The sequence below is a fragment of the Anas acuta genome, chromosome 16 (genome assembly GCF_963932015.1).
Source record: "Anas acuta chromosome 16, bAnaAcu1.1, whole genome shotgun sequence".
In the NCBI taxonomy this organism is placed as follows: domain Eukaryota; kingdom Metazoa; phylum Chordata; class Aves; order Anseriformes; family Anatidae; genus Anas; species Anas acuta.
The window spans coordinates 11,001,239-11,025,477 of NC_088994.1; the positions used below are offsets into that span (position 1 = coordinate 11,001,239).

At 41.7% G+C, this 24,239-nt stretch overlaps 1 long non-coding RNA gene across 11 annotated transcripts in view; it reads right to left on the reverse strand.

Moving 5' to 3' along the window:
- Positions 1-596: 596 nt before the first annotated feature.
- LOC137865202 (uncharacterized) overlaps positions 597-24,239 on the reverse strand; it is a 36,214-nt gene continuing 12,571 nt past the window's right edge. For 4 of the 11 annotated variants that reach the window (XR_011101826.1, XR_011101822.1, XR_011101823.1 and 1 more), the window contains 5 exons: positions 23,891-23,992; positions 18,485-18,671; positions 16,272-16,349; positions 14,271-14,392; positions 7,957-10,435 (listed from right to left, as the gene is read on the reverse strand). This is a non-coding gene — a long non-coding RNA (uncharacterized lncRNA). Of the gene's footprint in view, positions 6,529-7,956; positions 10,436-14,270; positions 14,393-16,271; positions 16,350-18,484; positions 18,672-23,890; positions 23,993-24,239 lie in introns of those variants that run through there. The other 7 variants (XR_011101831.1, XR_011101829.1, XR_011101827.1 and 4 more) reach the window with 6 other exon arrangements.

Below are 24,239 nucleotides of genomic sequence, written 5' to 3' on the forward strand. Positions count from 1 at the left end.
TTCCAGACCACGAGGCTGCTTTTGCTCTAACTGCAGCCGGCTGTGCTCGGGTCGGGCTCACGGCTGTGTCTTGGCACCAGGTGTTACGAGGAGCTGATTTCCACCGCAGGATTAACAGCAGGATACAGAGCACAAACTCATTGCAAATTTGTGATAAAATCAAAGCTCCATCTGTATTCAGGCTGGAACTTGGAGCTAGGAATGATTGCTGTGGGAGAGCTGACAGTTTTTTCTTATTACCAACAAAATAAGCTTTTCCTGCACCTTGAAAAAAAGTAATTCTTTTTTCTTTAAAGGTTATATATACATATATATAAAACAGACATATAGGGAGAGTTGCAGAGAATTGAAAACGTTTTAAAAATATTTAAAGTGCAGTGTTTACTCTTTTCTTTAGAGGAGCTCAACTGTTCTCTGCTTGGATGCAAATGAGGCACACACTACTTCCACTCTAGGTATTTTTGGTCAGAATGAAAAGATAAATAGACAGTGTACGTCAAACGTCACACTTTTAGTCAGCTTTATCTAACTTTGGTCAAGAATTTAAAACTTTGCACAGGCTGCTAGCACATTTCAAGGCTGAACTGTAATTCTCCTCTGACAAAAATTTCTTGCTAACCGAGCCTGTCTGTGACATGGGAACCAATAAGCTAAAGCTTAAACCAAGGCTGTCAAACTCATTTCACTTATTAGTTATGAAATGGGAAAAAACAGCAAGCTTCGGTGTCACATGGAAACATGAGCACGGTGGTGACACAGCCTTTCATGCACAGTGTCAGCACTAAAAACAGTGTATGGATTATTTGGGAGGTTATAAACACCGATCTCATGATTCTATTCTGGGTTGGCCCTACGACAAAAAAAAAAAAAAAAAAAAGGAAAAAAAATAAGCAAACCAAAACAATAACAACCACCAGCAACAGCAAAAAGCCCCAAGCAATTAGCAGCTGTGCTCTGCAGCCCTTGTGCTGGTGACAAGCGGAGCTGGGAGAAGCGTGGCCCCGCTGATCCTGCAGAGCTCAGGACTGTGGCAGGGCCCCTCCGTCCCCGCTCCCTGCGGCTTGCTGTCGGGATGAGTGTGAGCCACGTGAGCCTGCAGCACTGGGGACAGGATGATTTACACCAGGACAACTGCTGGAGTCACCCCCCCAGCTGGCTGCCCTGCGCCTGCTGCACAGAGAGCGCGGCTGCTCACAGCTCCTGAAACACTGCACTTGGGAGGTGGCTTTTTTCTTCCCTTTTTATTTTTATAAGGCAAGCGACCATTGCCGGGTTATCCGTGCTGGTTTGCCCTCACAGGGCACAGTTCACAGACTGCTTTGCAAATAGGTGAGCCACCCGTGCAGCCCATGCCATCCCTGGAGAGGGCATCCTGGCCCCGGGACAGTGCGTGTCCCCATTTAGCCTCTTACGACTGAGGCCAGGGCAGATGTTCAGAATGGCTCTTTCTAATCTTCAGCTTGTCAAACCTTATTACTTGACTTTATTAAGTCTATCTCCAAACATCTCTAAAGTAACGCGCGGTGTTGCTTTATCCCAAAATAGCCGCTCGGTATGAGATTTTGGCAGCTGGTGCTGAGGCTGGATGAGACCCTGGAGAGCAGAGTCAGGAAGGCAGCCACAGCCCAACCTACTCGTGCTTTCAACGTTCACAGCTCCCTCCCAGCCCCACAGGACCCCAAACCCTCCTGTACCACAGGAGATCTACAACCATCCCCCCTCCTCCGGCTACCCTGGGTTCAAAACTGGCCAAAATCCTGCTCATGAACAACTTCAGGCACAGGAGAAGATTTGAACGTGGACCCAGACTGTACAACTGCAGGTGCTTTTCACCAGGGTACCGCCCTAATTCCAGTTACAATAGGCCTTTTCTCTGCTGTCAGAGAGATGAGATGTCTGTCAGAAAGAGGTACAGAGCCACTGGTAATTATTAAAAGCATTTATCAGTAAATCCAGGACTGAAAGCATAGTGAAGGGTGGGTGGAAAATCTTTTGTGAGCCATAAAATTTCCATGAGAGAAGTTTTCATTGGAAAGAGCTGGAGGAAATCATACTGTATTTTAGGTGTGATATAAAGTCTTATCAGTGACTGTTTTGACATAGTTTTAACCTCTGACTAAAGTACAACAATTTAAAAGACATCTGGTAACTGATGATTTTGCAAAGCTGGAAGAGCATTGTATACATTCAAATGAGCTCAAAAAAAAAAAAAAAAAAAAGCAGAGGCACATCTGTTTTCATAAATTAGAAAAAAAAATTGTGGCAGTGTTGCTGCCGATGCTCGTTTGGAAGTTGAAGGCAAGTAAAAAGCAGAGTAGATCTAATCTCTGAGGCTGGAGGGACGGGACATGCAGACACCCTCCTGCCTCCCATGCTGAGCAGTTTGACAGCAGCAGCTGGAGCTGGGCTGCAGAGAACTTTGGCCTGATCCTCTCCCGAGCCCTCTGCACGTGATGCCGCCTGCCCTCCCCCCTGCTTTTCACCATACCAATGTTTTAGGGTGCTACTACTGCCCAGTGGCTACTGCCCTGGCAAACCTGGGCACGGTATTGCTACAAGAAGACCTCACACACACAGGCAGGTCCAGATCGTCACCAAATTTCTACTGCCTGCTCTGTCCTGGTGCTGCAGAAAAGCACTTTTGGCTATTCAGTTTAATTTCACTTAGATACAAGTCGTGAACTATAACACAAAGAGTAGCTGTTCATCCACCAGCACAGCTCCAAGCTGCTGTATCCCCCCCGCCGGTATGGGGCCCAGCCCACCCCGTCCCATCAGATCTAACAGGCAATGCTGGAGCAGATCCGTGTCCTGGTCCTCAGCCCTTCCTTCCTCTTCACACCAGGCCAGCAGCCCAGGCCACCTTTCTTCATCCCCAGTACCATCTTTCATCAGCCCACAGAATTTCTCGCATCTTTTCCACATAAGAAAAGTGGTCAGATTCAACCCAGAGTAAAAAGATCCTCATTTGGCCCTGGATGCGTTGAGAACATGGGTCACACAAGAGCTGGAGCGGAGGAAATCCTGGCTGTGTAAGCAACAGGGATTTCTGCCAAGAAGGCCAGAGACTTTTTTCTGTAGTTGGCCCTTGGAGAATGCTTTCTTTGACCAAAGAGAAAAAGTAAATGTAAAAAATCCATCCCTTGCAAATTTACGAAAGCATGGCTGTGTGCCATGGGCTTTCTAACTCCACAGTAATGTCCCCCATCATAATCCGAATGGCTGAAGCATCCTCCAAGAATCCTCACTACCTCTCTTTTTTTTTTTTTTTTTAATTTTGTTTGTTTGTTTAAATTAAAGCCATTAGATGGCCAGAGAAGCAGCAGCCAGTGCAAAGGATGGAACTAATCTCGGTGGAGGTTCTGGGCAGCCCCCACTCAGCCAGGTCAGGCTTCTGCAGGGCCCACATTCTCCCCGTGCACGGCAGAAAACACTGGCAGGGACAAATTCTGCCCCTGCTAGTGTGTGAGAAACGTCTGCTCCAGTCACAGCTGAGCGATCTGTGAGGTTTCTCTCTGCTCCCACCCCCCCCAAAGAGAATAACCATCCTCTTAAAGCCGGTTTTCAGGCAGATTCAGCTTTCCTTGGACTTTTCTTACCGACCAGAAGTTTTGCATATCTCTCATTGACCCTTCTTTCCATGCTGATAGTGATGCTGCCTGAGAGCTGCCATTTCAGAGAGCTGCTATAGGATGAGCAAACTTAACAAACGCAACATTTTTTTTTTTCTTTTTCTTCTTCTTTACAAGAGAGGCCTTTCAGCTAAGAAAAATCACATTTTCCTCTACCTAGCCATTCCACCAATCAACTAAAAACCTCACCAAATTAAAGAAACCAGGACTTAACTCCTAACCAGGCCTTGTCAGAATTACCCACAGCCCAGCCCTATTCACCAGGGCCCAGATTTCTTCTGCTGAATTTCCTGGGAATCCCGGCCAGCCATCTTCAGCACGAGAAGACTCAGCCCTCAATTTCATGTCTGTCGCCGTTCTCCAGGGTTTGTGCTATCTGGAGTCTTTCCTGCAGCCAGGCTGGCTCTGTTCCCGTGGCTGGGAATGAGCTTCCTGAGCCATCCCCTCTCTTATCACTCATTGCGCTGATAATCAGCCTTAAACAAGCTCGACCTTTTGATTGATTTGAACTTTGGCCAACACGAAAACACTTGTTCTAGCAGATGAGGTCAGTCACTCAGCTGCCTGCTTTGTATAAGGGGACAGTTAGTGACACAATGGTTTTAAATCACGGTGTATTTCCCACCCTGAGGACAGGGGAAGAAACAAAACTCACCAGAGGCTGTCTGCTGACATTGGGCTGGGCCAGTCTTCAGTTTGGGCTTTCAGCTCCTGCCTCGTGGTTACTTCTGTCATTACACGTTTCAAAATAAAGAAACCTTCCAAATCATCTAGGAGAAGCTCTTATTTGTCATCTTCCTATCCTCTCCCTTGTGCCCTCTTGACCTCCTGAAGTCACCCCTGGACTGCGGAGGATGCCTCCTACGAAGGATGCCCAGTCACAGCTGACCTTGAGCATTTAATAACTAACAATGACAAACAAAACCTCAGGACTAAGAGAATGTTTCCACGGCATTTAAAATAGACTTGGAAGGAAAGAGGTTTTATCTAAACAAATAAACATACTACTCAAGCTGTCATGGGCCAAAATTTGTAACATCGTGCTATATTTCAGACTTGGAAAGGAAAAAAAACACAACTGAAAATGGAATACAAATAGCAAGCGGAAAGAAATGCAGAAACCAAACATGCAGGGAAAACCACAATGGAGTAAATCCAGATCATTTCAGCATTATAAAGGTATTTTATGCTAGTGTGAAGAGGAATTTATTATTTTATTTTCTTCTCTGCAGGATTCAATTTAGACAAATACAAGTGCTGTCAGTGCCTCCATTGCTCTCAGTTTTATAAGAAGGGGTTGGGTTGGGACACACAGACTAATGCGCGCTTCTTTGAGCCCTGTGACTAACAGGAGTACTGATGGGCCATTTCTTTCCTGTCTTGCAGAATAATGCTCATGAGCCTAAAATTTTCTAAAAAATTTGGTAATGTTTGTTAGTCTAGAGTTACTGCTGAAAAAATTGCAAAAGGAAATCTTAGCTGTAGAAGTGAAATTTCTATATTAACCTAAATACTGAGAAAGTTTTTTTTTTCGGTGATTTCCAGGTTGTGAAGCACTCACAAGAATCCTTCCTGATGGTCATCATGTTGTTGCTATAAGAGGTCATGGCTATGAATGTGAAGAGAGATCTCACCTTGTTAGGACATAACCAAGGGGAAAGCACCCGGATACAACCACTTCTAAAGATGGTGCAACCACCACCTAGGTACTGGCTTGATGCATTCTCTACCAGGTGAAGCTGTTAGGGAGTCTGTTGCTTCATCCTTAGATACAATGAATTCCACTTAAAGCACATGGAAATCTGGAATAACTCACCACAGCCATCCACTTCTCAAGTACAGCCTTGAGGCTAAATTTCCTATAGAAGTGTTTCGGGAACCTTTTGCTGCCCTGACTATTCAGATTTCTGGTAGCACGTGGGCTCCAAAGTAGCAGGCAGTGGAGCATTAGAGAGGACCTCTTGTGAGCACAGCCTTCACGGACCAACATCTCCAGCATCACTTCCCAGTGCCGGCCTCAGCCAGCCCATCTCTAGGAGGTGCCCGTTCTGGTGTTACAAAGGCAGCTGTGTGATGGGGCGGGGAAGCTTGGCATTGCTCAGCTGGTGAATGGGCATCACTTGTCCAGCAGATCAGGGGCAGGGTGGGATGAGGACAGTGCAAATGGGCTGCCCAGAGCCCCCAGGGACAGGGCTGAGCTGCAGCCGGGTGGGTGCACAGCCTGCACCTACAGAGGTGTGAGCGGAGGGCAAACCCAGGCTGTCCCCGCAGGGACTGGGGAAAGCAAACCAAGCCCGTACCGCTTTACTGCTCCCTGGGGGCTGATTTAAGAACTGCTCTCACCTAGCAAAACCACGTTAACCCGGTGAGTAAAATCGGTCATTTCCAGATTGCAATGCTACAAGACTTCTCATGCATTTGCAAAACCACTTATGGCCAGTGCCTGAAGGCTTGTTAATCTTGGTTAACTCATGCTGCCTCTTTAGAAGAACTCTGCAGAGCCCCAGAAGTCTGCAACTAGCATACCATATCCTTTCCTTCTTGCCAACTGTAGTAAAGAATCTGGTGTTCCTTGTTCAACACGTGTAATTACTTCAGGGGAATACGGTTAATTCTTCAGCTTGCAGGGTCTGATGGTTGGGGTGCATCAGTGGTGCCTTCAGCAGACTGAACGCGGGGCTGTGCACCTCCCAGCAGCACTGTGCCACAGCATGGTGCTCTCTGCACAAACAAGGTAACCTACAGCACCTTCAGGAGGAGCACAGCCCTGCAGGACTGACTTGGATGCAAAAGAAGCGGGAAGGCAGGAAAGCAGGAACACCACTTTTCAGAGCTCATCATTCAACTACACACATAAAAAAATATCCACATGAGCCAGCTGTAGGGCCCTGAAAACCTGCCAGCAGAGAGAAATAAATAAATACATAAACAAACAAACATATAAGTTTAAAAACAAGCACACAGACATCTGAGTGTCTATAAATTTTACATAGCAACATTCTGTCCTTTGGATCATGTCCCCATATCCATTCAAGTTTGGAAAGTTAAATACAGCTAGCATCTTGTAAAATATTAATTAAAGTAAGCATTATACTGGGGCCCGTGAATCATTTTACATGTGTTCAATATTTGCAAGTGTCACCATGGTGAAGAGTTGGTCTCAGCACCTAGCTACAGTGCGTTAGTTATAAAGGCTTGTGAGCAACTGCTCAGCCATTGCTACTGGCTTCCCAACCTATAAACCTGTCATCTGGCCTGGGACAGCTCAGAGATCATAAAATAAGGCTTACAAGGCAACATCACTATTTGAAGTTAATCCATGGCTCATGTGTCAGCTCCAAGAGTTAATGTTACCAACACAAAAATATCTGCAACAGGAAAGCACTGACTGGTAAATATGAATGCTGGATGAGATAAAATAGAAGATAAGAACTCTCATAGTAATCTGAGGCAATAAATTAATGGGAAGTCATATAAAGTGTGAAAGTTTTAACAATCATAAGCACAGAGAAGGAAAAGCCTCTGAGAGTTCACTAATGCCTCCTCAAGTGATTCTATAACCCCCAGTTTCAAGGCCTCTCTCTGGATCGCTAGGGGAATTACCCTGTGGATTATAATTTTGGGGAATAGATGTGCTGCATGTGCTCCTACATTCACAGAGATCTAATATCCACATACAAATATCCAACGTCCTATGAGAATGTAATGTCTTATGTCTAGCAAAAATGTCATTAGTTGTATGATAGTGATTTACCACACAATCCCTGCCACATGGTAGCCAAAGCATTTCATACAAAGAACCCAACCTGGCAAGCTGGACACTTATATCAGTCTTTCAATATTAACTCTGTCACAAAAAGAACAGTTTAAAATTTTTAAGTACAGCATCTGGACCAGACTCTACCAAATGCTATTATTTTATCTCTTTGGCTTCTCTTTGGCTTGTGCTGCGAGGAGGTTTTAGGTACCCTCCCTTGCTCTGTCAGGGCTGCAGTAATGAGATCAGTCCATTCCCCAGCGCTAAGCATCTGACTAGATGAATAATCCAGGCAGAGAACCTCATGCATCCCTCCTCCCCTGCTCTCAGCCCACTGATTATCTCAGATCATCAGTGTTTTGGATGACCGAATAAACAGGATTATCTTCTCCCAGTGCCTGTTAAGTCAAAACTGTACGGCGATCCTATTAGTGGATCGCAATAGTGTGAGTATATCCAAGCAGGAGATTATCTTTTGCTTGCTCTGTGGAGCTGAAAACAGTACTGGGAAATTTTTAATCTCCATGAAGGGACACTAGAGCTCACAGAAAGAAAACCAAATTCATCATTATCCTCAATCAGCTGCCTAGCTCAAAAAAATTATCACGATTGACAAAGTCATAACCTTCTTTCATTGATATAGTAATGGATTTGGGATGCCAATGAAAAACATCTTACATGCATAGCCTCTTTCATCCAAACTGATCCCAGAATGCTTTACAAGTGCTGCATGCAAATGGCACGTGGGATTAACAGCACTTTACAGTGGCCTGTTTCTGTTCCCACTGAGGTTAGCGAGAACAGAAGTGGGACTTGCCGCTGAGTAAAATGTGAACCAGGCTGGAATGCGGCCAGGACACTGAGATCAAGACTTGCATTCATCTGGAAACTGCTGGCACAATGGGCCCTGTTGATCGGGGCTTTGGGTTTACGTCTTGTCCAAAACAATGTAGCAAGTTACAATGAGGCATAAAATGATGCCATTTTAAACATCTTGGTAATTTAGCATTATTTATTTTTCAAACAGTCCAAGATAAAAATATTGAAAGAACAAGCAAAGGAGGAAATACCCATATCTAAATTAAAATCTTCTTACATTAACCATCTAGATTTTAACAAGGAGCAGTGGGGAAGGAAAGCCAGCCAGTTCCCAACACTTTTACATAAATGCATGCAAAATAATAAATTCCTTCAAAAGAAGCTTTGAAGAGCATAATTAAGCATGAAAGTTACCATATATTAAATTATACATCTAGCAAAAAAGAGTCATTAGCCCAACAAATGGACTGTTAATGATTTCAGGTTTCCTTAAGGCTATGAGCTAATAAACCTGTGATTAACCAGCATTTCTGGGATGCTGCGGCTGAAAGCTGGCAGCCTGGTGTCACAAACCTCACCCACAGCTTAAGAAGTGCAGAAAAAAATAAAGCCACCAGAAATCGCACTATATTTGGTACCTAGAAACAACCCGAGTTTTGAGCAGGTGAAATCCCTGCTTTGGGGCACTGGGAACTTCACCACAAGGTGAGACACCTGATGTCCCCTTGGTGTGCTGGGGTGTAAAACACACCCATGGGATATCCTGCTCGATGTTTTGATGAATGAGATTCTGGTCCTTTGCTCAGAAGCTCTGGGAAGAGGATTTCCAAGCCTTTGGGATTCCCTGCCCAGGTTGCCACCACCTCATCATTTCTCTACTGAAACCTGCCTGGTTTCAGAATGGCCTGCTGGATCATTTCCCAATGTGGAGCTTTGAAATGATGGCTAAGAGCTGGTGAGACAACAGGAACCAAGCGTGGTAGCCAGAAGAGCCCCTTTTAAGGCAAGATAAAGTCTCCAGCAATGCATCCCAGTACAGCCATGCCCAGGAGTGCCCATGTCACAAATACTTCTATTTGGAAGTCATTGCTGGTAGCACCTGGGTCACATCCCTGCTGCTCCGACCTGCTGGCAGCTGCCTCTTGCAGCCCCAGCAGCCATTTATATGGTAAGTAACACAACAGACATGTGCTTGACAGCTTCCTTCAGACATTTCTTAGCAACTGGAAAGAAAAAAAAAAAAGGACATTTGGACAGCCAGCTCTCTCCAAGCACCCATATTTATTTCCCTCATACAGTTTGAAAAGCTGAGGACGTGGGAACCAAAACCTGCACAAAGTGCTCCTCTCCCGCAGAAGCAGGGAGGATGGTGCCCACCCGCTGCTGTCAGGACTGCAGGAGACATGAGAGCTCACGTAGGCATTGCATTTGCCTGCACAGGGCAAACTGCTTGAAATTAAAGCACAAGTATGTGCAGAAACCACACCTCCATATGAGCAAGCAGATATTTGTCAGTGCAATTTCAGACAAGTGAAATCCTTCTTCGCTGACACGAATGCCGTACGTTACTGGGTAATATTATCAGTCACATTAAAGCGTGAGATGAATGAAACAAAGTCTTTCATTGGCTGCAATTACTTGGTAGTTCGAAACAGAGATGGGAAGTAATCCATCAGGTTGAAGAAAACAGTTGTTCATCCCTCCATCCCCAAACAAATCATCATCTTCACCAACAGGCCCCCGACTTCAGCTTAACTGTGGGCATAGGAATATGCGCGAACTCCTAAAATGTTCAAAGAAGAAACGTGCATCCACGTACATATTGCATCTGACAGAATAGCCTAGAACCGGTGGGCACCCCAGGGTCTGCAGGCAGCTGGGGGCTTGGGGTACAGCTCCCATCACAACAAAGATGCCCAGGCCCAGGTTTCCCAGCCTGTTCCCCTGAGCTGCTGCTCCACAGCTGCCTGGAGGGGCTTTGTTGTTGCTGCTTGATCTGCTGCTCTCCTCTCTCCCCCCCTCAGTAATATCTCCTCATCGCCTTCTTCCAGGGGAGAAATGTGTAAGTGTAGAAACTGTCAGTGTAGAAACTCTGTCTCTTCACAGTGGCCCTGGGCCTCGCCGGCACTTTGCTGTTTGCTCCCTGGAGAGCCGCTAATGGTTTGGTCTGACATAAAGTTCTCACACTTAAAATAAATGGTATAAACACAGACCTCTCCAGGAAGATCTAAAAGCAAAATGAGAAATCTGTTTGATTTAAGGAAGCTCTTCCTTGAGTATTTTTTAACGCTTTTAACTAACCAGTAGTTCTGATGATATTTTTTTTAAAAAGTAAAAAGAAGAAGTATTTTCCTCCTTTAGCGTCTGCATGATTTAAGGTCCAAGATTTATATTTCCACATAACAAAAAGAAATCGGATCCTGTTTCAGCAGAGGCGATGGCAAAAACTCCCACTGACTCCGGTTACAAATAGAACAAGCCCCATGTGCAAACTACGAAAGTAAGTTTTTGTGGAAACAATATCTACCAAACACTACAGGAAGTTAAGAACTTTTCCTTTCTTTTCTGCTTTCCTTATGGTAACATGTAAGGCATAACCTCTGATGGCTTTTTTGACCTGATCTTTAAAATCTGTATAATTTTGTGTCAGATAAGTCATCCATATGGTGCCTGATTCTTCACCTAAATGCTGTTTTTTCTTATTATTCCTGCAAGAAGAACATGGCTTGATTTTGGCAGCAGTTGCATAGACTTCAGAGTAAATATAGCTGTCACTGACTTTCCCTGAGACTCAGATACTTCTGAAAATAAGCTTTTTGGCACCCACTAAGGAACATGCTGAACATCTCCTTTAGTTACATGCCCCCAAAATAAAAAGAACCTATAAAAGTTCTTACAAGTAGCTATAAGAATTTGATTCGAGGTCTTATTTAACTCTCCTTATAAATATTCAGGGATGGTCCAGTTCTCATTCCAGTGATATCAGTCAGAATATCTTCAGTATAATCAGTGGTAGCATCACAGTATATAACTGGACAAATAAGATAATTATTAAAAATGACAATTTAATTATTCCTTTTTAACAGCCTCATCTGCATTTGTATGCTTGTGCAACAGAGTTCAGTTAAAGGGGACCTAAGTTACAACTTACACTGGATCCTGAAATCCAGCTCACACAGCTCTGCCACAGATCTTACTATTTAAAATGAACTTTCTAAATTTGTTTTGTTTTTAACATGTTAAAAAATCTCTCCCACTAAAGTCAGTAGATTTTCCAGTGAACTCCAGCAACTTAACCCTGCAACATTTTACTATTTCTAGATTAAAGCATGAGTTTCAAAATTTGCCCTAAAGAACAAATATATGCATGAAGTTACAGTGACGTTGCAGCAAGCCTAAGAGTCATCCTGGAATAGAAAACAATCCAAGCAACAATATTTGGCTCTGGGAAGTTTTCCCAGAAGTTCAGGAGCAGCAGCCTCTCTTCTGCTAAGGCTAGAAAAAATTCTGGATCTAGGCTCCTGTGCATGGCTCCTAAGGCCATCAGGCTGTTTAATCTGCTAGAGTTGAGTATTCTGTTATGAAAAGCTTATATTACACCTCTTCAGGATTCTGTTTTGTTCCAGAGATTACCTTCTGAAGGGAGCTAATCCTGAAACATACATATATACATACATATTTAATATACATACATATTTAACTTCCTAGCAGCTAGGCATGCCCATATACAAATGGGAGCAGACTTTGTGAGGTCTTCAACATCTACCTGCAAAGTGACTACAACAGATTAGCATTATTTCTTACTAGAAGCATCCTGGTTTAGTAAAAAAAAAAAAAAAAAAAAAAAATGGTCCCAGGAGTGTTTTACTACCACAGCTGACCACAAGATGGAAGTCCTTTTCCATTAGATGTCTCCTGATTAGGAAAAGTAATAAAAAATACATCCTTTCTCCAGAGAAGTGTTTTAGAAGAAGCAGAATAGAATATCATCCTGTCAGCAACTTGTCTGGGAGGCCTCATCCATTTCATACTCTTTCTCCATCCAGGAAAATAATTAGAAGAGCTTCCAAAATGATGGGGAAGCTGCTGGGTCTCCCACTTTGCAGCCTGATCCGTTTGGCAGCAGAGTGCTGGGTCACCCTGCTTTCCTCCCTTGCCCCAGGACAAGCACAGCTCCACGAGAGGGATTTTATCAGCACATATGGTAGAGAAATAGGTAAGATCCTTTTATCCAGGTGGGTAGCCAAGGTGTAATCAATTTCATTTAACTAGCAGAGGTTTAATTTAAAACCAAAGCCTTTTCCTGAGAAGTTTTCCATTTTTTTCCAAGAAGGGCAGTTTTACTCAGAAATGATCCTGAAGGAAATCCCTAGCCAGCTCCACTCGATACGCCGGTAGCTTAGATACACCAAGCAGAGAAAAGCTCTGTCAACATGTGTTCATTGTTTAATTTGGAAGCATGAAGGATAAAGTAAACTCTTTCTTCATACCACTGTTTTTTTTTTTTTTTTAAGAGCTAAAAAGCCCTCCGAGGAATGACTCCAGCCACCCAAAGCCTGCGATGGCAGAGTTCAGGGGGTTCAGCAGAGTTCAGGGGGTTCAGCAGGATTTTGCCTAAACTGCTGCACTGTACCCTACACAAAACCACTGGTCTGGGATCTAAATGCTAAATGTCATTTATTTTTGTTGTTGCTTATTTACAAAAATATGCAAAGCCTCGCTGTGGGATGCCACCGGGCATAAACAGAACCAAAAGGCCATTGCTGTCCCAAGGGGCAGCAGAAACGAGGGTGAGGCAGGACGGCGGGTGGGAGATGTGTCCCCTTCCCACCTCCAAGACAGCACAAGATGCGATGTGTCCTGCTGCCCAGGAGGGAGGGCTGCCCATGTCAAAGCTGAGACCCTCACTCCCCGTGCCGCTGCATCTGGCCCAGCTTGCCAAAGCTTGCTTTTTAATAAACTACTACTATGAAAGAAGTGAAAGAACAGCTTCTCTGTTTTTAATTAACTGATCAAATTTACCACTCTAAATCTAATTGAGACAGCAAGTAGGGAACTACATTTAAAGACAGACAAGACATTTGCATCTGTTTTGCTGATTATAGTAGTTGCACGTTTTACTTTAAACATCAATGGGTTGCAACTGCTATTCAAATGATATGGAAATTGCTACTTTATACTGAAATTTCCCTTAAGCAACAAAGGAAAGGATTAGCACATGGCTCTGGTTTTTCTTTTCTCTTCTTCTTTTGAATTTAATAAAACACTGTGGCAGTGGAAAACTCTTTGATGGTTCATAAACAACACCTGTATCTTTCAATATTTTATTATACCAAGTTACAGAATATTTGAATCCTTTTGTGTAACTATTATGATAGCAATTTTTAATTAAAATAACCTTCTATATCTGAAACATTACATTAACTTCATTTTTACAAGTCTTCTCTACCACAAAAATGCACATACATAGGCTACATGGATACTTATGCAAGGGAATTAAGTTTCTTAGAAGCAATTTATAATACTTTATAATAAATATTTCAGGTTTAGGTGAAGCTAATCAACTGGGTGCCTGCATGGAGCCTGTCTAGTTCACACAAACTCAAGAAACAAGTCTCATGTGGTCAGTGCTGCCCGAGACTCAATCCAACATGTTTCTAGCAGCACAGAGCAGCATCAGTGCAAATGAGAATCACACCAGTCAAACCACAGTGTGAACTTCTCCCACTGCAGCTCACATAAGTAAAATCAGTTGCGTCCCAGCTGTTTGCAGGACTGATTGTTTAATCCCTGTCCAGCTCAGTGCCCTTTTATGCAATCCTAAAAATGGCAAATTTTTAGTGAATTTTAATGGTAAACTTCATTCCAGGTAGCAAATGTAAACGATGCAAGGGATATATAAAGATTGCTTTATTAATCTCCCCTCAAATTGACTACTTTTGCAAAAGACTAATTAAAAACACTCTACAGATGTTTTGAATATTACTGCAGGTTGGTGACATGGTGGAAAAACATGAACAAATAAATATCACTGGCAGCTTATGTGCCTTATAGGTACCTACCAAGGAGGAGTTTCAAGATGACCACTGGCCTTTCCACTGACTCCACTGTTACAGAATCTTCTTTATCCATATCATGTACCATGATCTGAATACGTCCTCTCATCACAGTTATCCAGAATCTGCTGAGGAAAACAAAAGTGCATTATTAACAAAATGTTTTTAAATAATCTCATGCAGAAATATTGATAAACTGTTAAACAATCTGTCTAAAGAGTGACTACCAACATTTTTTTGATGGCGAAACTTCACTGTTTCAGGGAGCTCGACTGGTGGGAAATTATCAAGTCTTCACCAAATTAGTTTTCTATTCTTGAAATTAGTTCATTCAAACACTAAAGCACTGAGGTCAATCACTGGGTTTTCGTGTTCCTTAAGCTTCCAGACAGACCTCATGAGAGAATTTCAATTCTTCACATACAGGTTAGAAGACAAATGCAAAAAGAGTGATTAAACAAAGTAACTCCTTTTTCCCAGTAAAAGGTTTCAGTAAATCACCCACGGTATACAGCATCACCAGTCTAGGACTGCCTACATTATGCAGGGACACAAATTCTCCTCTTACTCACACACCTCTGCAGTCCCACTACCTTCAGTGGACTTTTTCTCTCAAAGATATAAGGGCAACATTACTTGAAAACATTTGCATCACATTCATCCTACTGAAACCAACACAACAGGGCAGGCCACAATATATTCATGCGAGAGCTCTGATAACCATACTTGCACTTTTGGTTTTGTTAGTCACACATGAATATTTATGCACATTTCCATGATATGTCCCCTGGTTTGCATAGGGCACAGGTTGTCAGCAGCTGAAAGCCATTAGCATCTGACAGCTGCTAAAATAGCTTGTTTGAAACAAATAGGTGGTCCCGTCCATTGTCTAGCAGGCAGGTGATTAAGGCATCATTATGAGCTGCATCTTCTTTGGCAGCTGCCCGGACAAGGAAGGCCCTTCTTGCACTGCTCAGACCTGCCTGGCGGAGGGGAGATTTAATTATCGTCACTACATAATGGGTAGTTTGTAGGAGCCGGAGACCTGACAGAAACAGATAGTGGGCAAACAGAGGACAGCTCGCAGCCGATGAAGTAATTACAATCCAAATAAGAGTGCGTGAGCTGACAGGGAGCAGCAGATGTTGCTGTCCGTCAGCATCTCCATATAAAACATATGTTCAAATGTTATTTGAGAGAAAAAAAAAAAAAAAAAGGCAGCAGAACATTATTTGCATTATTTGCAGAGTTACATGATACTGGTGTGGGGGGGAAGCTCAGGGAAGAGGCAGATTCTCACAGGGAAAATCCTGGGGATCTGTGGGGAGCAGAGAGGTGGAAGACATGAAGTGCATGGGGTAGGAGGGATGGGGCAGGAGGAAGACACCGCTTCACCTTCAAACCTTCAACCTGCCGATCTCCTCCCCTCCCAACCCACTTCATGGATCTGATCCTTAGGTAGGGAGAGTGGGAATGCACTGAATTGTAATTGTGCTTGGAGGAAGAGAGAGAGAAGAGAAACCTGTGTGCTGGGCAGAGCTGAGGACTTCCCACCTCAATTGGGCAGACACGGGAAGGTGGTGGAAGTCCTGCTCATGTTTACCCTTCCCATGTGGGAAAGGCTGCATGCACAACAAGTACAAAGTGCTGCCCAGTATCTGCTCAAGTAGTTCTGCTTCTCAAAAACAAAATAAAAGCATTTAGTGGGCAGGGACAAAACAGGGTGCTCAAATACGACAGAAGAGGTGCAATGCAAGTGAACCCTTCTGAGATGCTAGGAATGCTTGCCTCCATACCACACTAATAAACAACTATTCCACTCAAGGCTATTTCATAAATTATTTTTAAAAAATAAAAAGATGCAAAAGCAGGAAATGCCAACATGTGCACATTACTTCCTTTTTAACTATTTTCTTGGCAACCCCCATCTGTTTTACCTCAGACTTTCTTCCTGAAGAGAATTAATAAGCTTAAAATTTAAAGAATTTCTGAAATGACTGTACCTACCACAATATCACCTTCTAGACTTGGGATGCTGTCACTGTCACCACCTTCCATATTTCCAGCATTGTTTTTCTTCAAAATCTGCACAAATAATTACTGTTGTAAACACATTTATGCAAGTTTTCAGAAAAGAAAAAAAAGCCAGACTCAACAGCAACATGAATTTGGTTTGTAAATTGCCATGCAGCACTGTCACATTATAAACAACTACGTACATGTACTGCTTCGCTGCCTTTGATGCAAAGCCAGAATCAGACCTTTTCAACATTTTCTCATTGAGGCTAAATGGCAAAACAAACCACGCATGCTGGAGTGCAGTGGCCTTGATGGGAATGGTGTCCAGGTGCGTTTCTTTTTGTAATACTGACATGGTCTTTCAAATATTGCAGCATTTTTCTTTGGAGACAAACAAAAGTCTCAGAATCAGAGCTACTTTCATAGAAACATCATTCTAAAATAATTTGCACATGAAGAGGGAATTGGGTTTTCTCATTTTGTCTGGGCTTACCAGAAAGGCTATCAGAAAAGTGGAGTATGTATTACATATTTTGGAGCTAGTTTTTGATTTCATTTCGCCCTTTTGCAGTGTGTAGATCCTCTGAGAAGGAACAGTCCCTGGGGACAAGGCAGCCTGATCCTAACTCCAGCCCACAGAGCAGCCTGCTGCTGCTCATCCTGCCTGCTTCTGGCCTTGGGTATTGGCAGCATCAGAGGGACAAGGGCCGGACGGGAAGGCAGCTGCAGCAGTCACTTTGTAAGCCCTGAGCTCTCTTTCCTTAGGCCGTTGGTTATTGGGGCAGACAGAGAGAAGGGGGGAGCTGCCAAGGACTGCCTCCTCAGAGAAACTTGACTGTTTTTGAGCACGTAGGGAATCGGGTGTTGATCTCCCAGCAGATTTTTTCCCATGTGCTGTGCACAGTTACTATTATAAGCACAATCGTGGTGAATGTTTGTGCAAATGACAAGCTACAAATCTTCTCGATACTTCATAGATCTTCATGGCTATTTGTATTTCACTTGTATTTTTTGGAAATGGTGAGCATGGAAATATGCCCCACTTTTCTGGAAGCGTGTGCACAACACGGCACTAATTTACAAACCTTGAAGTTAATAAGAACAGCAAACATTTGTGCCTAAAATCATCAGGGAAGAAATGACCTCCATTATCCAATCCCAGGGCTCACAAAACATTCACTGCTGCATGTTTGTACAGTGTATTTTTAAAACATGGACTGTTTAAAATATACACAATTAATATTAACAAAGACCTGTAGTTCTCAGAGTGAGTAGCTGGAACAAGCACTGCCTCCTGTCTGATGTGCAATGACCTTTGGAAATATTTTTAGGCACTGTCCTATAAGCAATATGTCTTGCACAAATTACTTCTGCCCAGATATAAACCAGCATTAACCAAGAAAGCAACATGGGATGAATTTGTGTTTTCTAAAATTGGGGGGAAAAGAAAGTTACCAAGGTTTATAAGAGGATTTATAAACTGCATAATTTTCTCTCTTGTTTAATCCTAACACATACAGAGACCATGTGCCATGGATAAGGACATTCATAACAGACTGAAGTGTTATACGATTTCCCCATTTTTGAGTGAAGGATGGAGACTAAAGTAATTAGCTTCCTGTAAGAAACAGAACGGCTAGACCTTAATACAATCCATTATATATTCAATTAGGAGTGTTTGTGTTTTCCAGTAAGGAGAAAGATAAATTTCAGTAATGACTAAAAGCTTTGAAACTTCACAGAATTAATCTAAAAGTTAAAGTTAGAGAAAGCTTACGTGGAGTAATATATTCTGGGTCTTGGAAGTGATTGCTTCTCCTAGCCACAGAAGAAGCCAAAGTGCATGGTGTGCCTGGGTATGCAATTGGCTCATACAGTTGCACATCACCACATATTGATGATAAAAAGTGAAAGAAATGACATGAAGGACTAGGAAAAATGAAGTGAAATAAAAAAAAAAAAAAATAGAGACTATGAGGCTGGGCATTTTCACACCTCAATTTTTTTTAGTCCAAGTTTTAAAGGGAATGTAGAAACAAATGAAATGCAGATTCAGAGAACTTAGAACCAGCAAACAAAGGCAAAATGTACTTTCAAATACTTTCTATGATCTATTCTGTGAAAAAGTGCACAGAAAGTACCATTTAACTAACAACTGGCATGACTCACTGGATGGAGGAGGAGCCTCCAAACTCACCAACCTGTTTCCAGCCCCAGCCAGCAGCAGATCTACAGAGAGGAGTACTATGAGCAAGGTAAACACGACATGAGCAGACCCAGAATATCCTATTGGGTTACACAGTCTCTTCAGGGACTTCCTGAGCCAGAGGAATGATTTAAGCCCACACTAATTTAGCGACAATGCAGTTGCAGCAGTCAACATCATCCCTAAAAATTAAGGTAGCAGAAAGATTTGGTACAGATATTAAATATACACATGCACAATCACCATGTATGTAATGGATATAATCTGTATTCAAAGATTTTGAATGTACAAAAATTATTATATGAAAAACAAACCTCGCAAACCCTGCACATAAAAACACAACAGACCTTTTAAAAATATGAGGTATTGTTTCTAATCCATAGATTGTTTTCATGAGTATAAACCTGTGAAAAAAAAATGGAATCGGCTCTCCCTGTTTTAGCTGCAAACAAAACAAATGTCTGTGGTTACCTCAGAGACAAAAGCTAATGTAATTGTGTTCTGTCATTCTGTAGCAAATGAAGAGCTACCAGGAAGCTTTTTATCAAATGGATCACACCACAAACCAAACCTTTGTGAAAATTCAGAAAGGAGATGTAAGATTAAGGACTTGTTCCTTTCCACTTCCAGTTAAAAAAGGCAGTTTTGAGAGAATAATCATTGGTATCCATAAGATGAACAGAGTTCCAAACTGCCTTTTTTTTACTTGTCCCAAAATACCTTAAAAAAATAAAATAAAATACAGAAATAAAACTCAATGTAGAAATACTTTTGATGCAGGAAGAAACCAGGGTATGATTGCACAAAGGATGACCCGCTTTAGGTGATGCTGCCAGACAATTTCCTTCGCTGTTACATCACCATTAGGTTCCTTGTTAAGCCCGTTTCTTTATAAGTCACCCACAAAGGGCCAGTGGCATCAAAATGCCCTATTCAGAAGAGGTTTTGTTACTGAGCACACAGTCCAGGCTCTGCAGCTGTTTAAAAGGCATGTGGAGCAGTCCGGAGTGTCAGGGATGAAGGCGAGTGCTGCTGTCAAAGTTATCATCTCTTGAAGCTACAGGGCAAGTAATTTTAACATATGGGTAGAGATAGTCAAAGACCTACCAGTTACTAACATTTGTTTTTCCAGCTGCCTTGGACATGGACCTTTTTTGACAGAATGCTGCAGTTCTTCTTTGTCTGACCTGCCTGGTCCACTCTGAAGCTTACTAGTGGAACTATGCTCAACCCCTTAACTCTGCTGGAAGTAAAAGAGTGAGTCCTGTCCTGGAAGAGCCAGAGTCCCAGGGCACTAGTTTTCACTAGATTTCATCAATATCATATGTATTTCAAGTAAAAAATATCAATATCTATACTCGATAAGTGTTTGTTCTTCCTTTCCTTATGAACTGTTTGAGCCATCTGCTATGTTCATTCCAAATTCTGCTGCAATCACCTGTTTTACTACATCTGTTGTTGAGAAACATGGACAAAAAGCTTGATAGTCTAATGGGCAGCAAACTCTAAAGAACGAAAAATACATTTTTTTCCATTAAATCAGATTGAAAGGTATAATCTGTGTCATACTTTCTGTTTAAGACGTTGAGATTAAACTCTTCTGGTGTAATGGTGCCACCAGCAGATAATAGTTAGAACTGGTTTTAGCTGAAAAGCAGATGCAAATACACATTTCTCTGTGTAGTCTATTTAAACTTCCAAAGGCATACCCTTTAGTTTCTTAAAATAGTATTTCAAATATTATTTTAAAACAATGGAGGTGGAAAATTTCAAAATGTAATCTATCAGCAGGTAAAAATTTGGCTAGATACTTTCCTGTACAACTCTCTTTTTTGTTTCTTTATGATTTATAAAGATACAAAATTGTTTGTGACAGCGTGGGGTACACAAAGCAAGACCTCTGAAAACAGCTCCTCAAATACATTTGCAAGAACCATCTGCATGCAAGTCATCCCACATCTAATTCATAAAGTTTTTTAAAGAGAACAAAGAAACATTAGAACAGAAGGTAATTATTTTTGCCTCAAAAAGGTCCATATACTTTGCTCACTGTGACAAAGATTTCATGAGAGAAACATGCTGATCTTCCAGTCTACAGCTTGGGGCAGATCTACAGCATTTTCCCCCTTAAACTTCTCTAGACAGTAAGTCAGTCTTCCACTACATCACCTCCAAAACCACAATAATCACAATAATAATAATAATACAAAAACAATAATGCTTCCTTTTTTTTTTTTTTTTTCCTTTCTTGTAATGAAAAGTATGTAAATGATTATGAGCTACTCAGATGCTACAGTAAAGAACCTTCAAAATGCCTTGGTATGACTTTGTCCTGGTTTTCTTCAAATATAATTAGTTACACTGAGAAGAAAAAAATCCATACCATGGAAATTTTTATACAAGGAACAGAGAATTAAATGACAGTTACAGCAATGTAACTGAACTAAACTCAAGTGCCCTGAGAAGAGTTCCTCCAGATCATGGTAATTAAAGCACCAAGTCAATTATCAGGAAAATAACTGAAAGCAAGACTTCCATCAGCTGACGTACAGGTTTTGAATACAGTAAGGCTTCTAGGAATTACATCCATTCTGCAATCCTTTATGGCCATGGCCTCTCACTGACACTGCCTGAAGTGTGATGTGGCTGATGTGGAGCACCTCAGACAACCCCGCGGGGCTCTCATGACATAAACCCTCAGCCCGAAGTCACTGTCACCCGTTGTGCATTCACACTACTGCACCTGCATATTTTATGTCACAGACAAAAGGTCAAAAGCTTGCCAGCAGGCTGCCTGGCTTCGCAGCCACACAATGCGCTGAGAAAAATAACTCCAAGGAGCTGCCTGCTGTAATTTCCTGCAATTCAAGACTATTTATTTTTAAAACTTTTGCTGCCAAACCCCCAGCTGACTGTCACACTTACCGAATTTTATCATCAGAACATTGTAATTTATTAGAGATCAAACCCAACTGGTTATTTGACTGTCTTGGTTTTAAATACCACTCAGCCCTTTTAGCTGCTCTGAATCCTTCGGGCTCTCTATAATTAATGTTCCTTTAGCAGAGGCAGTAAGGGGATGGTGTGTGCACAGCCCATGTTAACCCTTTGCTGAGACCACTGAAACCACACTTGAGGGCTGTGTTTTGAAAAGGGGTTGAACAAAATGATCTACAGAATTGTTTCTATTTCTGACATTTGACAATTACCCTTTTATGTCAGTGGGCTGAGCATAGCCCCTAACTACCTAAGAGAAACTCCCAGCCACCTCCACTCCTCGAGCAACAGAAGGGTTTTGCCCAGCCTCACACACATCTGCCACCTCTAACAGCTGTCAGGAGTCCCCAAAATTGAGCTCTGAGAAGCTTTTACTTGTAACATCAAGTAGCACATCAAAAAGCACCAGAATCTCCTTGAGAAACAAAAATGAGGTTGCTGCTATTCTCTAGAAATTCTCCTTTGTCTTCGGCACAGGTAGGTGATCGAGCCAGCTTCTGCAGACACCTGAACATGCTTGAGCTGGCATCATGAATGAGACCCTGCATCCCCAACAGCTGCAGCACCTTCTTTTTCCACAACCTACCCTACAACCTCACTCCTCCCCATCTTCCTCATAGATGACCAAGAATGAATACTAAAATATTTCTGAGCAAATACCGCATTTTATTCCTGTATCAGGAGATAATCTTCACTGTTCTTTAAGTCAGTATTATCTGAGCCCAGAGAGCTCAAATACCAAGTATTTGGCAAGAAGTAAAAACCTTCACAAAACAAAAGCCTAAGGAGTGAAAACATTTTCCTTTAAACGTTAACATCTTATCATCAACTATCATCAACCTTCTTTTTTGGCTATATGAACTTTGCCATTAGTAGGAAAATAAAACAAACAAACAAAACAACAACAAAACAATAGTCTAGCATAGGACAACAGCTATGGTCTACTCTTGGCAATAAATATTTACATCGGGCAGTTTTGCATAGTAAAGGGGTTCAAACTTGATGTCAGAACATTCCAATAATCTGTCGTGAAATAAAATAGCAGCAAAATTACTATGCTCAATATCTTACTAAGAATTGTTACTGCAATTGGAGTCCTGAAGGGGCTGTCCCTAAGAAAGCTTTCTCCTTTCTGGGCGAACTATTCAGGGCAGTATCCTTGACTGAACTTCCAGCGTTCTAGCTAATTTGACCATGTTTGCCTTCTACCCTAAGCGCTCCCAGCAAAAATAGCTGCCAGAGCTCCTATACAGCAGCTGTTTCAAGAAGAGTCTCAAATTTTTGCAATTCTTCTATACTATTTCAAGAAGATTTTTTTCCCAAGCCTCTCACGTAGCTTTTAATAATGGCAGACAAGTTTTGTGTGAGTCTGTTAGTTTCCCAAGTACAAGAGCTCTGGGGAGATTTTCGAGTGTATATGTGAATCAGAGACACTGAAATAATTTTAATTAAACATCAAGATACATGGTGGGCTTAAAGTACTGCTACACATTTTGCTGAATGACTGGCAAAAGGCATAAACTAAAACTCATGATATCAACCTTTTTGTCTATTTTTGAACTACTAGAAAAAACATACAATTCTGTTCTGAACCACACTTTTATAATTTCAAAGGAATTTCTGCCAAAGTAAGCAGGAAATCATTGGATTTAACAGCTTGTGTGCATAATCTACTGCACTAAATGAGTCTGAAACCTATAAACAATTTGTAGTAGTATATAAAAAAGTTGGCACAATTTTTCCCGTGACTGTGTTACTACCTACTGATCTCACAACAGTAGACAGGATTAAATTTATGTTTCCATGAGAGTTATATGATGAAAACCGCTGTGTCTCTGACACTGCAGCCTGTATCAGTTTGAGAGGTCTCATAGAACTTTAACTGAACAAAAAAAAAAAAAAAAAAAAAAAAAGAAATCTTGCTAAATAAATTGCTGTACAAGAGCAAAGTTTTATTATTATATTATTATATTATTATATTATTTTATTATTATAATACCTATTCTGACAAATACTTTAGAGAAAGGTACTTGTATTTCCTACCGCAATTCCTTGGAGTTTGAGCAGAAAAAAACAAAACAACCAAACAAAACAGAAAAAAAAATGAAGGAGAAAATAACAGTAAATTAAAAAAAATCTAAAGCAGTTTTCAGAAAACTGTACTCTACCCTGGCCTTTGTATAACTGTCAGTAGGAAACAGGCCTCGACATGCAAACAATCCCCCAAGTGCATCAGAGAGGAACAAGTCTTTGTTTAAAGCAGTGCCAGGTTACCCCTGCACTTCTTTACTCTGTCGGCTTCTGGTAACCATAGAAAACTGATATCTGAAGCACGCTGGCTGCACGCTGAATGTACACGTCTGTTAATCAACACGATTGGACATAACGGTGGGTACTTACTTACCTTCCTTACTAATGGCTGGTTAACAGGAATCTTTATGTAGCTTTTTTTTGAACACTAACTTTTTTTCAAAAACAAACATTTTGCTTCTTATCCCTTGGGCATCTGGTAAAAAAAAAAAAAAAAAAAAAAAAAAAAAAAAAGGGGAAAAGAAAAATTCCCCTATAATCAAAGAAACAGTCTATTAAAATAAAGATTATATATAAATATAAGCTTGGAACAGACAGTTAACTAAAAAAGCCTATGCTGAGAAGAACAGACCAATGTCAGCAATCAATGCTATTTACAATTTCATTTTTAGTGCATAGCCTCTTTATGGCTATAAAAAAACAAACAAACAAACAAAAAAGTC